Source organism: Mytilus trossulus, chromosome 7 (genome assembly GCF_036588685.1).
Source record: "Mytilus trossulus isolate FHL-02 chromosome 7, PNRI_Mtr1.1.1.hap1, whole genome shotgun sequence".
NCBI classification, from domain to species: Eukaryota; Metazoa; Mollusca; class Bivalvia; order Mytilida; family Mytilidae; genus Mytilus; species Mytilus trossulus.
In genome coordinates, this window is record NC_086379.1 from 25,491,859 (window position 1) to 25,508,714 (window position 16,856).

Here is a 16,856-nt window from a genome sequence, read left to right on the forward strand (position 1 = left end):
CATAATGTGACCTGTTAATTGAAATTTCTTTCAGGATTTACAGATCATTTTCATACCAATTCAAAGCTCATCTTTAGTTTATAATTATTCATATCAATTAAAAACGGATGAATTTTTACTTTTAATCAACCAGTTTTGGTGGACTTTATTTTTCATTAATGAATATATCATTATATAAATTAAAAAAAATAACACATAGCTGAGAGGGTGAGCGGATTGTTTGCCCGAGAAAACATTGTCAACCGCGGCGAAGCCACAACGTAGAACTATATATTAAAATCATTGTATTTAATTACTGTATGCAAATGCTATTCATTGTCCTTTAAATTAACGATTTTGATTGGTCTGGACGAGAGGTTAAAATTCAAAATTATTGTCGCCCGCTCAGCCATGTGATAGAATAAATTAACACCCTCGTATTAGCAAATCAAAGTATGGTATTTTAACGTTAAGTATAATAATAAATAATACAAACAATTGAAACAAAGTTTAAATTAAACAATGTGACAAAAATTGTCTGGTTAAGTCTGAAAATGTGTTGACAGTAGTATCATATAGCACATAGTAATATGGTTTGCGTGTACATGGATTGTTGAAAATGGCATTTACACATAATTAACATTCTATTTTCTCACGTGTTAAGTTGTTCTGATCGGATCTAAAATAGATATAATGTCCCATGTAACCATTTCAACGCGTTTGTCTCAGGGCAGTTCTAATAACAATCCTTCTCAGTGGATTCTTGGCTGCTGAAGACTCATTTTGTTTTTCTGTTAATCGAATTTCTTGTTTTTTCTTTACAAAATGCTATGTATGCACCGGGTACCGATTCCCAGGATTTCTGAATATTGATACGTAATAAATCAACTACAAATCACATTCTGAATGTTTTAAATGAGTTAACACATCTGACGTGTTTAAAAAGATTTCATTTTCATCGCTGATTAAACTGATTTTATTTGTATGTTTTAATGATAAAAACAATATTCTTTCTTTGCTTTGATTGCTATTCAGAAGAGGACTTGATAATATCTGTTTATAAACGTAGTTTAAAGCATTGTAAATGTGATGCAGGTGAAACAGTCGGGTTTAAGTTATTAAGGACGGGTCAACAATATGAAACTTCACGAAGCCGTGATATGCAGTTTAAAAAAATTGGTTATCAGTATGGCGCAAGACATATAGCTGTTAAAATACTGAACTCCGAGGAAAATTCAAATCGGAAAGGCCCTAATCGAATGGCAAAATCAAAGGCTCAAACACAACATTATCATAGTAGAAACACATTTTATTCCATCTTTATGATTTACGAACGACATATTATACTGTTTTACAATTAAGCGATTCAACAATAAAAACGCACTTTTTGAAGGACTATGACATACTTTTGGTAGGACTTTGATTATCAATTTTTATTAAGGTGAGTAATTGGTTTTTGGTGGTAAAAAATACTGTGAACCCCGAGAAAACTTCAAAACGGAAAGTCCCACATCATATGACAAAATCAAAACCTCAAATGAATGAATAACAACTGTCATATTCCTGATTTGGTACTGAAATTTTCTCAAACACATCAAACGAAAAGTTAACAACTGTCATATTCCTGAGTTGGTACTGGCATTTTCAAATTTAGAAAATGTAAACTGACTTAATTTTATAATTATGATCAAGGACATGTGCATTAAAATGATTTTCAGTCAATTCAATGTATAAGTCATTGTCATCGCCTTTTGTAACTTTAGCATACCATCCAAATGTTTGAAATATATGTCTGTATTCAATGAAAAACAGATGTATTGACTGGTCAATATGAAACAATTGGGTGCATATTACCTCGTTCAGAATTGTTTTGCCGAATTGTTTACTACTTTTTGAATTTCCTGAATGTAGTCTAAAAAAATGTAAAATATATACTAAATAATCAATGGAAAAACGAATATTGAATTACAATTTTCATGGTATAAGGGTTGTTCAGGAATAAAACATTAAGAGGATGGGTTATTGCATTAATCTATTTTATGACAATTCGCGCTCTTCACTTTAAGAAAAAGAAACAGCGCTGTTGTTTACATTTATCATTTCAAACCATTGCAAGACTATACTAAAACTGCTTACTTCAATGCAAGGTCAAGACTGTTAATAGAGCCGATTTGAGCGCAATTATTTATTTTCTATGCTCAGGCCCAATCACACAATTTTAACAGTAGGTGCTAATGACTAATTTTGTTCCATTCGGAAATTTCAAATACGGAGCTTTTGGTGGATATGTTTAAAAAAAAATCTGAATTTTGTTTTTCTTATTTTTCACTGAAATTTGATGTAGTTTTGAACAAATATTTCAACTTTCAACGGTTAATATAAGTTCTAGTCATTTGAAATTTCAAGATATGATATGCATTTTTGCAGAAACATGTTTACACTCCGATAAATATTAAATACGATGATATTATACATAAAAGTATAACCCTATAGGTAAAATGAAACTTATTTCAGGTGATTAGACCAATATTCAGATCGTTTTACTTGAAGTACACTCTTTTTCTCTTTGAAATAAGATTTATAATATAAAAATGTAACAAAAATTTGAGATCTTTTTACTGGAAGGATATTCTTTTTCTCTTTGAATTCAGATTTATCATCTAAAAATATACCAATATTTCAGATAATTTTACACAAAAGATATTCTTTTTCCCTTTGAATTCATATTCATCATAAAAAAAATCTATATCACCTAGCTTTAAATGTCTTACCTTTACAGAATCCACCTCCTTTAAATGTTTATTACAAGCTGACAACAGGTTGTGATATAAGAACTTATTTATAAATTACGATACCACGAATCAGAATGAAGCAATAATCTCCCGTGTTCATTTAATGTGTGAATTGTCACTTGTTGGTAAACTCGTCATTTGTCTAATGTTCATCCATTATTTAGCTTTAGTTCACCAATTTGCTTCTATTTTTGTTTTCTTCCTTTTAATTACCTTACATGTAACAACGAATACTACCTAACGATTCCGTCAAAACAATTGCTTTATTCCTGAAAATCCATTACTTGCAAGCTATATTACTATATTGTGTAAATTTTCCTTCATTTATTTGATTTAGTTCTGTTTTATTGCTATGCTTCCAACAATTTCACACTTTTAACAATTCCCGTGATAGTCCTGCATCCGACTCTGGTTTTCTGTTGGAGAATATGTCAATCACATTTTCCTGTGATATGTAACAATAATTAATATATCGCATAAGGTATATAGATTATTAGCATCTTCTAAGTATTGAACGATAAAAGAAAGATACATTTCTCAATAAAAGTAGAGCATATTCCCTCATCTCTGTTTATTTTTGAAATAGTTTTTTTTAAACAATCTTTAATTATAATGTATTGCTCACTTGAGAGACAGTTTAAGACATATATGTCTAGTGTCTCATTTTAAAGACACTTAAGTCAATATTTAAGTTAAAAAATAATAAATTTTTCAGAACTTTAACATCCATATGCATTTATTCTTTCAGGTTAGAAATTGATTCAAAAAGCCTCGAATAGAATTTGTTGTATCGCTCTTGAAAAGGAGAAAAACATAATCTCTAAAACTTGTGTTGATTTATTGGAAAATGAATATGGGGGACTTACTGTGCTCTTTGGATTTAGTTCTCCATAGTCTTTTATAAAATAAAGTGTATGCATAAACTTCATAACGGTATCACCAATCACCATTCTATTGCTTTTTCGAAAACAACTGATAGTTTTCGGCGATATTTTTGTTTGAAGGAATTGGTTCATATATTGGAAAACAATCCAAAATTAATCAAATTATAATGCAAATCATGGCAAATGAAATAGAAATAAACATTTCTCACTTCCGGACGTAATGTTGTTTATAGGGAGATCTTTTATTTCGACGTTAAAAACAACTTCATGCAGATTGTATTATTTTGTTATGTCTTTTGTCTTTAAAAAAATCTTTCTTTGAGAATAGCGCAATATTATGTTTGTAGTATGAAAACCGCAGTTCTTACCGTATTGAACAGCTTTAGTTTATAGCAGTAAGTTTGAGTTCAATCAACCACCGTATTTTATGCATAAAAAGGGTGTTCTTATCCCGAGCAGAAAACTCAAGCCGTATTCGGCACAACTTTTTTTGAAATTTTCCTCAGAGCTGTTCATTTTTGTTCTTGTCTTGGTTTTCCCACTTTTGTATCTGAGCGTCACTAGTAAGTGTTATGTGGACGAAACGCACTTCTGGCGTATTAAATTTCAAACCTGGTTCCATTTGTTAGCTATTATTCGTGTGTTTCTTTGTCCAATATGTTCTCCTATTTATTTGTATTGTAGTCTGTAATGTCGTGTTATCATTTTAATGTTATATTTTACATTGCCATTAGAGCTTTTTTTCTTTAAAAAAATGTCCTGTACTAAGTAAGGATTATGGTCCTTATTATATTATAGATTGTTTCTGTGTGTTTTACATTTTAACGTTGTGTTTCTTTTGTGTCGTTTGTTTTCTCTTATATTCGAGTGTGAATTCACATTATTATAAGACGTGTCACGGTACTTTTCTATCCCAAATTCATGTATTTAGTTTTTATGTTATATTTGTTATTCTCATCGGATTTTGTCTAACTCTTAGTTTGTTTCTGGGTGTGTTACATTTTAATGTTGTGTCGTTGTTCTCCTCTTATATTTAATGCGTTTCCCTCAGTATTAGTTTGTTACCCGGATTCGTTTTTTTCTATCGATTTATGAGTTTTAACAGCGGTATACTACTTTTGCCTTTATTTATGGTACGGAATGTTTTGTCTCTGTTCCACTATTGGTTTGATTTGTCTGTTGTGCCGGTTTTATAGAGTTTTCTCTGACCTTTTTTTATTTTGTACTTTCTTTGTTGAAATCTCAAAAAACGGTTTAATTCTGCAACATGCCCTGTCTAAATGTTAAAAGACTCGTAGATAGTTTATCTTTTTCGTGCCAATAGTTCGTTATTGCATTTTGGTGATGTTGCAAATCTGTGAAAATATGCATTAATAATAGTTGTGGTTTGTCTAGACTTTTAGCAATTCAGAGGCTGACATATTGAATGAACATTTTTTTCAGTTGCTGTACATGTATCATAGAGGGTATAACTAAAATGTAATTTGTACAAATATGACGATGAAATGATAAAGATGAAAATATGGTGATACGGTATGATTGCATGCTAATTAAAAACAAAGTGAAACGAGTGCATAAAACCCCTCATGCTAGATTGGTAAAGTGATAGCATTTCGCGCCATGGGTCATTAATTTGTAAATTATATATTTTGAACGGAAATTCATGCTTTAAAAGAGGGGCGAAATTATCAGAGGGATAGTAAAACTCATAGTTTGAAAACAAACCGAAAACGCCAAGGCAAAAAATAAAAAAAAGACAAACATACAAACATACAAACAGCAGCACACAAGACACACCATAGAAAACTATAGACTAAGCAACACGAACCCTACCAAAAAACGGGGGTGATCTCAGATGCTCCAGAAAGGGTAAGCAGATCCTGTTCCATATGTGGCACACGTCGTGTTACTTATGTTATTACAAATCCGTCTAATATATTTGACTCGAAAACTTATAATCTGTGACGATTAAATGAGTTTAGAAAGTGTTTGAATTCACTATTTCCTTTCTCAATTTATTTGAAGTTGATTATTGCCTTTTTAATGAATTGTCTTGAATTAGGAAGCGCAGCGGTGATTTATAAGTCGAAGTTAATTCATAATGCCAACATGCAGATACAAAACATCCGGGTAATTTTTGGAATGAATTGAAATGTCAGCATTACAAATCTTGTTATCGTTTTAGAGAGGTACCATGGTTTTCATTGCTGTTTAGTTTCATCGTGAACATGATGGATGCGTTTAGATAAATCTGTATTGCATTTAAATGTCTCATCGTACTTTATTACTGTAATCTAACTTGAGTCAAAGATTGATCAAACACTTGTTTAAAAATATAAATGACCGACTTAAAATTATACCATGATAACAGAAATTCTAATGACGGTATGTGCCAGAAATGAGAAATGTTAAACAGACAACTTTCTCTTTATCATAAAAATTGAATGAGTTGGTCTGTAAATACAGAAATTCCGTTTTCAAATAGCAAATTCAAAAGATCAAACACATTAAAGGAATTGAAAAACAACTGTTATAATCCTGACTTGATACATGCATTTCCGTTTGTGGAAAAGGATGGATTAAAAAGACGTTGGGCGTGATAATCAAAGCACTGTTGCTAGTACAACATTTACATGTGTTGAATGCATGGTTATAAGCTTGAAATAAGGTGTTGTGTCCTATATAAATACCATATCACCACTTTCCATTGAATTAATGGAATACAATTAATTGCACAGATATAAATTGTTATTTCAGCATCATTTGTCAGCAAGTGGACTAGTTCAGGATATTGTGCGTTTATGAGATCAATATGTTGAAAATCTGACGTTCTGCTAATCAAAAAAAGGTTAGCGTCGAATATAATTCTAGACTGGAATTGTTACATTGTATAATACATAATTTATTCGGCTGTCTACTTTGGTTACAGGAATGTGAAAGTTTTTTGTTTTTTCGTTAGATGTGTTTAAACTTTCAATTTTTTCATTTTGAATTTCCCTGCAGTTCGATATTTTTGTTTCTGACCTTTTTCTGGTAAATTGCAAAATTTGAAAAAAAGCAATATAATCAACTCGCTGACAAAATGGTATATACAAGAAGACATAGGAAGATGTGGTGTGAGTGCCAATGAGACAACGCTCCATCCAAAAGTAAACCATTATAGGTCAATGTAAGGCATAAATAGAAACTCCAAAGTACAATATACAGAGATTTGAACATTTTCCATGCATTTGAATCATCCATAGAATCAAATCAACCTAATGAAACCTAGTTAAACCCAATTTTAACAATTTGTTCCAAAAAGTTAATATATTATTCTTCTTTTAAGTCTTTTTTAATTCTTTCGCGCTTTTTTGTTTATTTATTTTTTGTTTTGTTTTAACACTTTGAAATTTGCCAAAATTATCCATTGATCCAGCTGAAAGCATTTATAATTTGGTAACCGGATTGGAAATACAACATGATATGGTTAGATCCATTCAGTATAACCATAACAATTTACATTTTATTAAAGATTAAAAACTGGCTCGTGGTGTGGTAAAAGTCAGGAAAATGCCATATCTATTTTGTTATGTCAAAAAATTATCTTGGTATAAACTAGGGTATACAATATGTACATGTGGCTAAAGAATAACACTATATTATGTAAACCGTGTTATTGAAAGTCACATATTTGCCCCCAAAACATTATTTGATTAATTGATAATTATAAACAGTCAATACTTTACGTAGCAACGCCGACAGTTAAAAAAACAAAAACAAAATACATCAAAACTTTAATAATTACTGAATACAATGGTGGAAAAAACATGTAAACAACAACATTCTTAATATCTTAACGCTTTGAGAATTGTCATTTTGTTTAAAGAGATTTAAATTTCCCCGATGATCTATTAGAAAGCGATATGTGGCGATTTGAAATAAAATTGATTTGCAATTGACATTGCCATTCCTGGTATTAACCTGTTTGTTTTACACGTTGTTATGACCAATTACTGGTATTAATTGAACCTTTAGGAGACCTTATATGCTTATCTGCTATCTGTAAATAATATTTTCAGATCATAATCAATACGCAGTAATGAATATGGTTCTAGTCAATCACTATGACATTTTTCTGTGTACATGAATATTCATTTTTATTTCCAATTATGAAGTTGTCACCCTGCTATTCGATGTAAATCATTTTCTGGCATTGTAATTAACAAAATAAAGTGTGTTCCGTGCTTTTTATTCTAAAGAACTGCCACAAAGATAAGTTTTGAAATTAAACTGCACAAACATTAATGGGTTCTTTCAAAAGTAGATCGTTCACTATTTAAAAAAAAAAAACACAAAAAAACACAGCATAAACATTCGTAATGTCAATGTCAATAAATGCGACTTATAATTATTTTTCAAAGTAATGATTTTATAGTAGAAACAGAAAATCCTTTCAATAATTGAATATAGTTAGACGACATCCTATAAGTGGTATGTCACAGCATGCCAGTGAAGACTATTGTATCAGATATACCCTTTTAGATCAAAATATATATATAAAAAAAGAAGAGTAATGAAGAAACATATTTTGAGATTTTGTTGTTCACTGATCTCACAATCTCGTGTATGTTTGGTCTCTTTATTTGTCGATGTGAATGCTTTTTTGATTTGAGTCGGGCAGTATTATTTGGTTTTCTACGAGCAAAATATTGTGACTTGCATTGAACAGAAGTTTAATGATTGCCTCATATTAGATCTAAAGGTTTACACATGGCTGGAATTTCTGGTTCATCTCTAAAAAGATTTTCGCGGTTGACTTGGACAGTATTCTGTTGTTTGTCCTGGCTGGAACAAGATTTTGTGCGTGCCCAGAACAGGATTGTTTGGTGTGCCTTCGCTCAATATTATGAACCGTATTTTCTGCTTTGTCTCCTGCAAAACTTTCTTGATTACCATTTTTTTGTAAATGCATCAGACAAGATTTTTTTGTTTACCATCGGACAGATTTTTGTTATGGATTTCATCCAACACACAGTATTTTCTCTGTTGCCAAGAAAATTAATTTATTTTTAATCCTTGACATAATTATATGATTTGCCTCTGACAAGATTTTGTTTCATACTCCGACTCATTTTCCATTTTGTCCTAGGAAAAGGAGATTGACTTGTTACAGAAAACAAATGTACTTTATTTAAAACATTTAAAACTTACACCTTTGTTCTTAGAAAGTACTGCAACACGATAAATTTATCAAATTTTAGTCTGAACACATATGCTTTCAAAATAATATAAATAATTCATTACTAAGAGAAGTTTACTCATTCTGGTATAACACGTCATAATAAAGAAGAATAATCGGCAAATCCGATGATATATTGTTCTTCAATATTATCTTTCCTGTTTGTAGACGAAAATATAAATGCTCTAAGTACAAATTCAAGAATAAAATTCATCTTCTGCATAGACCCCCTTGCTTTAAAGATATAAATGGGATGATGCTCAGAATGAAACATTTTAAATACAAATTGTTGTGGTAAACACGCACATGTCACTACATGTAAAGCTGGTAGAAATCCAAATCACCTCATGTTCTCATCCTTTAATTTCAATTATTTGAAATTTCATGTTTAGATGCATGTTTCCATTGTTGGTCTGTGTCTATTTTCTGCTCTCTGGTTGGTTTGTTGTCTCTTTGACATATTCCCCGTATGCATTCTTGATTTTATTTCTGTCTTCCATTAACGTGATAACATTTTCAACAAACAACACCAGATTGATAATTTCAGGACGTTTTCTTCATCTCTCTTTGGTGTATATTTTATAGCTCGTCTAGTATAAATTTATCAATTTTTTTTACCGTTTTCAAACACTTAGATTTCAACCTCTTACAGTTAAGTTGACCTTATAATGAATGCTGTTTTATTTATGTCTAGTTAGTTTGAATGCGCCCAAACAATATGTATTTTTTTTGGTTTTACCTGTTTTGTCAAAGCGTTATCCCAGATATACTTGTTATGCGTAATTACCTTTATTGTTTTTACCTTTCCTTATTTCAACATTTATGGAACTATAGAGTAAACTATGACATATTTTCTAAAAAAGAATATATTTTGGTGAATTAACTATGATATTGGAGAAACATGTGTTTTATATCAATATAAACTCATCATAGATACCAGGATTAAAATTTTATATTAATTTCATACACGTGTCAAAAATAGCAGACATTGGACAATGTCGATTGGACATGCTTTGATACTAGTAAAGTAGTACTATATTTGCGTGTGAATTTTTACTTGATATTATTTTCGTTCGCTCTGGAGATTCCGTATTTCGTCAAATTATAGGAATTCTAACGGGGTCTAACTGTGCACCACTTATAGCGGACCTGTTTTGTATTGTTATGAGTTACAATTTATGACTAAAATCAACAAAGACTCATCGAAACAACATTTGATACAAACAATTAACAATACTTTCAGATATTTGGATGATATATTGGCTGTCAATAATGATGACTTCAGTATGTTTACTGAAGAAATTTATACTGTTGAACTTACTTTATATAAAGCTAATACAAACAATGACCACTGCCCTTTCCTCGATCTTGATAGCTATATCATTAACGGAAGGCTTAATACAAACATTTATGATAAAATAGATGATTTTTCATTTCCTATTATTAATTATCAATATTTAAATGGTGACGTTCCCTTGTCACCATCGTATGGTGTTTATCACTTGAACGATTCGCTCGTGTATGTAACAACGTCTGATATATTTTAGCGAGAGAAATTCGATATCACAAACTAGTCAAAACATTTACTGAATTTTATCATCGGTACAAGGAAATAATTCGTAATTATAACTCAAAATGCAGACATCTTATACGTTTCGGTATTTCACATTCAATCTGTTATTGTTATATACCTAACAAAGCACAAAATATCAGTATTCACCTCAAAAGCTAACAAAACCTTTAAACAGACTTATTAAGAAGGGATATAGTTATGATACTGTTGTCAGGTCATTAAAGATTGCATATTTTGGCTTTAATATTGATTCACTTATCTTTGCATCGGAACTAAACATTTTTATTCTAAAACCAGTTGTTGGCATGCCACGGGTTATGCTCTTCTCATACATTTCATAATGGTATAATACTAAACCCCTAACAGGAGGAATTGTACCTGATATTCATATGATGAAGACATTTTTTTTCCAATCAGTTTAATTGAAATCTGGAGCTGGCATGTCAGTAACTGCTAGTATTCTGTTGTTATTTATGTATCATAGTCATTTTGTTTATTTTGTTTTGCATCATATCTGACATCAGACTCTGACTTTTCTTAAACTTAGTTTTACTTTGCGTATTGTTGTGCGTTTTTTTTTTATAGACATTGGCTAGGTATAGGGAGAGGGTTGAGATATAAAAAAAACATGTTTTACCCCGCTGCAAGTTTGCGCGTGTCCCAAGTCAGGAGCCTCTGGCCTTTGTTAGTCTGGTTTGATTTTTAATTTTAGTTTCTTGTGTATAATTCGGAGTTTAGTACTCCGTCCATCATCACTGAACATATATGCATATTTATTTAGGGGCCAGCTGAATGACGCCTCCAGATGCGGGAGTTTCTCGCTTTATTAAAGACCCATTGGTAGCCTTCGGCTGTTGTCTGCTCCATGGTCGGGTTGTTGTCGCTTTGACGTATTCCCCATTTCCATTCTCAATTTTAGCATGAACGTAATTAAAAACATGTCTCTGTACTTGATTCATGTTTTGCAGATTGACTGTTAGTCGGTCATATACATGGAAACATTTCCAGGTGCATATATTTATTAACTTTGTAGACTAATCGGTTCTAAATATTATGCGTAATACCACCGGCTTTTGCTTAAAACTTGTTTATCCTTTCGAAGCTTATACAGTAATAATTGTTATTTATTTATTTTAGATTGTTTTTTCTATTAGTTAAATGTATTTTCGCGATGTCTAAGCTGTTCCCTTAATTTACCGTTTCCGAAGTTCATCTAATTGACATTTTAAAATTATATAAAAAGATTTATAACGCCTAGAGACGTCATGTTTACACACACAGTGTCGAACCTTAATCCAGATATCTAACAAACACGTGTATATAATGTAATTGATCCCCAATAATCAGAATGAATATGTCAGAATTATCTGATGTAAATGTGTTGCATAACAAAGACAATTACACCATATAAAATATTTATGATGCTATCGCCAAATATACTAATAGCCTTTTTTTCCATGACGTTGTTGTTTCATTTTCGACTCATATGTTTGGATTTCCCTTTAGTATTGCATGCCTCTTTTAAAACAATACAATATGTCCAAATACAGAAAATAAGATACTTTTTTATGCAGCTTCATTTTTAGCCATGGCGTTGTCATTTTATTTTCGATAAATGAGTTTGACTGTCTCTCTGGTATCTTTCGTCCCTCTTTTATTCAGAATGTAATGTTAAATATGAATGATAAATCAGTTCTAAAAAGTACTTGATTATCAGAGTCAAACACACAGAATTTGCAATCGTATTAAAACAAGCTGTCTTTTGGTTGCTATTCTAAATTAGGTTTCTTTATTACCAACTGCAGCCATAGCCTGTAGGATCATATGTAGTTAGAATGATACAATTCTATATGAACTTAAAGTAAGAACTTTTTCAAGATAGTATATAAATTACACTGTCTATTAACTGTGTTTAATACATGAAGGAAACAGTTGTATACCGGTGTTCAACAGACATAAATTGATTGAGAGAAACGAATCCTGTTTACAAACTGAAACCGGGGGAAACACATAACATATGAGAGGAACATAAATGAACAACAACAACACCGAAGTGCAACAAAAACAAACACAAACGCACAAAGAAACTATAAACAAAACAACGCACGAACGTTAAATCCATTAATGTAAAAGTGCAGCAGTGTTGCCGAAAAAAATTATCAAAATGTAACCAAAATCTTTTATCATCGTACATTTGGAAGAGATGGTTTGCGCATACGTCAGCTGAAAAGAATTTACATACAATTTTCATTTTTTTGCAGTCTGTGTTTTTTTTAAAAGTAAGGTGTGTGTATCGGCTGTGTTAAATCAGACAACATATCTCCCAAAAATTAAAATTGATCGATTATTGCCGTTTTTTTTATATTTAGTTATTGAAACTGACTCTTAGCAATAGTGTGATTTGCCAAAAAACAAAGACATATTTTATACCAGATGTTATTTCCAAAATATTCCAACTTTTTTATATAGTACTTTTTTATATACTCTGCAAATATACATTATTTACATGGCATATCTAAATACTTGCTTCCCATGAAATACCAATGAGCGGACAAATAATTATCCATTTTTTCAATCGTTATATAATGTGCACATCAAAACTACAGGGGGTTATTATATAAAAATAAGAAGAATATACTATTTGGTCCTTCAAACACTACAAGTCGACGTAAACCAGTCATTGCCATCACACAAAAAACTAAGGCCGTTAGTTTTCTCGTTTGAATTGTTTTACATTGTCTTATCAGGGCCTTTTATAGCTGACTATGCGGTATGGGCTAGGCTCATTTTTGAAGGCCGTACGGTGACCTATAGTTGTTAATGTATGTGTCATTTTGGTCTTTTGTGGATAGTTGTCTCATTGGCAATCATACGACATCTTCTTTCTTTTTTTAAAAAAGAATTAATCATTGAGCAATACAGCTTACCAAAATCTGTGGTTTAACCCACTTTGGAAAGGTTTCTGTACAAAACAGGTAGAAGATATCGAACCGTTTATACTGAGAAACCAAAATCTGGTACTAGGAGAATGATAAAAAAAGATAAATTAAAGGCAAAGACAAACAACTACAAGTTGGCAATCTTAACTCTCGTAAAGAACACAAAAGCTCCTGTACAAAAGATCATTGAAGGGCATTACTTAACTTGTAATAAATCCATCAAAGGACAGTAATACCTCTAGTTGATAAGAGCAACAAGAGATTAGACTAGCTCTGGTGAAAATATTTGAAAAGTCTATATTAGCGTCCGTCTATATGGAAAGTTATACGTGATGTTACAAAAAAGTCAAATTATTTTATCTGTTCAGCGATTAGTGGAGAAACAATAAAATACTTATATATGGTCGTCTTTTTGTCATTCCGTGCTACTAAAATAGCAACGAATAGTTGTTCATACGATCTTTTTCAAAGTAGAATAAATAACTGTCTTTTTTATGTTGTAAATTAAGTATTACAAAACCTACAATGATGTTTTTTTAACATTTAAGTATGTATCCTAAATTCAGGAAGAAACTAAATGTAAGACAGTATTTTCTGAACTAAGAGTAAATGCATTTTACAAAGTGATTTATAGGAAGTTAACAAACTAATAGCATTTTTTTTTCATGACGAAAAACATTGATAATAAAAATTTGATGACAGGAAGTGTCGATTCGGAAGACCTTTAGCCAAATTAAAAATCAAGCAACTTTATTTACTGATTAACTTCCAGACATTAGAAAATAATGTCTAATTATACATTACTGGCGCTTAAATTGTCAAACAGCTTACACTGTAAACTTTTGTAATAATTTTATATTATTACGTGGTTATTTCAATACTGATCAATACTGGTCTTGTTATTGGATCGACGTTTGCTGTATTAGCCCGTGGCGAAGACGATACCGATAATCGCGAAATAACATCTTTAAAACATAAAAACTGTATTTATTTATCATTTTTCTAAATGAAATATGTGTCACTAATTCAATAAAGGTTCTATACCATGAACTATAACTATCCCAGCCCACGTTTTTTATAAGCTGCAATGTCATATGATCTGGTTTAAGGTGTTTTTCTTTATTTTATGTTTATTAAGACAGGGAATTTCATCACCCTTTTTACACACCACACATATGGTTACTGGAAAGGATTTGCTATTTTATGATAGATGCCGAAGCGAAAAGTAAAGAAAATTATTAGAGGTCCTATTATTGCTAAAAAGACCCCAATCCATAGAAGACTGTTAAAAGAAAACAGAATTAAAAAAAATATATGCAACCGTGTTTCTTTCAACGCTCAGTGTAAAATATAGACAAATATAATGCCTACCCATGTTAAAATGAGCATAGAGCATGACATGGAGGAATTATTTCGTAATTGCTATTAAAACGTACAGCTTAAATATACATTGGTATAATGCTAGATTTTACATGAATTGTGTTAAAAGTATACTTTTATTTTATTGTTAAGAAAAATTTCCCTCGCCCCCGTTATAAAACGATGAACAATTAAAAAGCCAATTGGGTGAAATATTGAGCTCAACTAATACTTTCTTCGTAGTTTAACCGAGTTATACATATAATAGTGTACAATCTTCGGAATGAAACATTCCTAACTCAAAAGAATTGCGGTAAACACGCAAATGTCACCAAATTTAAAGATGTTGATAGCTATTTTACTACATGTTCCAATCCCGTGTTTAAGAAGCATTTATCCAGTTATCCATTTTCGATGGGAAATTTTCAACAAATTTCAACATGAGATTGCTTAAAGACATTTGTCAAAACTTTCTTGTCGCTCATCTTTTTTAACTTATGCCACCTTCTTTCTGGTCGATTGCTAACTCTCTAAATCTTACACTATTTAGGCCGACTATCTTACTTTGAGAATCAGAATTGACATATTTTGAATACACCTGTCTGTTATTGAAAACTTTAAAACATTTTTCTTGCGTATTGCTTGTTATCGCTCATCTTGTTTAACGTATACCAACTTTTATTTGACCGTTGCTAACTCTGTTATTGAAAACCTGTTGAAGTATAAGGAGGGTTTTGTGTTGAAGGCTAACTGTCTCAATGACATAAAACAAACGTCGTATTTAATTTATATTCTAGCAGTATTTTCTTCTCGCAGAGGTCAAGAGTCATTGGTTCAGGCTATCAGAGTAAACAAAAAAATGTACGTGTTGTCGCGCTAAGCTTACATCATCTCTAAATACAAAGTAATAACAAACATGAAACAGTTGTCTGACAAATCAGTTAAATGTTCATCTGTTACATTCATACCTGTTTATGTGACGGCCGAATCAATAGAAACAATTAAGTGCAACAAAAAACCAAACGACAACATAACACACACAGAAACAAACTATAAGATAACAACTTCCATTTTCCTGACTTGGTACAGGACATTTAAAAGATGAGTGGTTAAAAATTGATTTTTTTGGCTAGCCAAACCTCGCACTTTTATGACAATGTTGAATATAACACTGAAATGACAACATTATATAACAGGACTAGTACTACAGTACAAATAAATGCAAGATCGAATACATCCTTTCACTAATATATTATACATTAAGAATATCATGCACGAACTTTAAGAAATATCTCTGTACTAGATGCATATTTTGCTGATTGACTGCCAAGTAATTACTTCCTGATGCATATATTTATCAACTATGTAGACTAAATGGCTCTAAATATAATGTGTAATGCCACTAGCTTTTGCTTAAAACGTGTTTATCCTTTTAAAGCTGATACAATAATAATTGTTATATATGTCTTTAAGATTGTTTTCTATTAGTTAAAAGTGTTTTGACGATTTCTTAGTTGTTCTCTTAATTTACCATTTCCGATGTTCATCCAATTGACCATTTACAATTGTATCAAAAATGTTTGTTTTATTCTTAGTCGATTTATCCTATATCTGACCTGTTAATTATTTTTGTTAAACCAGCATGTGGTTCATTTGATATAATTTTTTAATTGGTCAAAATTCAATCAAGTTTTGTCGCACATATTACAATTTCCTATTTTGATGTCACGATAAAATAGGGGCGATTGATACCAGAGCTCATAGAACGAATATAAACTGACAACGCCATAGCTTAAAAAAGACAAAAGACTAATAGACAAATAATAGTACACAACATAGAAAACTAAAGACTAATAAGAACAAGAACCGTACCAAAAATCGGGTATGATCTCATCAGGTGCTCCGGTGATCCTGTCTAATGACGTTAAATAGAAAGAACATACCTGTCTAATGACGTTAAATAGAAAGAACATACCTGTTGGCAGACCATTAGAAAAGGAAAATTCAATTTGTAAATATATTATTCTAGCAACACATATCGTGCAACCCGATAAATTCTCCACTTCTACATTTAAATTTTAAATACTAGTACTTAAATATTATGCGAGC

At 31.0% G+C, this 16,856-nt stretch overlaps 1 protein-coding gene across 1 annotated transcript in view; it reads right to left on the reverse strand.

Annotated features, from left to right (window-relative positions):
* The window catches only part of LOC134726929 (voltage-dependent calcium channel gamma-5 subunit-like), a 51,851-nt gene extending 48,644 nt beyond the window's left edge, over window positions 1–3,207 (reverse strand). The window contains exon 1 of the mRNA XM_063591326.1: window positions 2,751–3,207. The gene's annotated coding sequence lies outside the window, so the exon portion shown is untranslated. The remainder of the gene's footprint in view (window positions 1–2,750) is intronic.
* Between the last annotated feature and the right edge of the window lie 13,649 nt (window positions 3,208–16,856).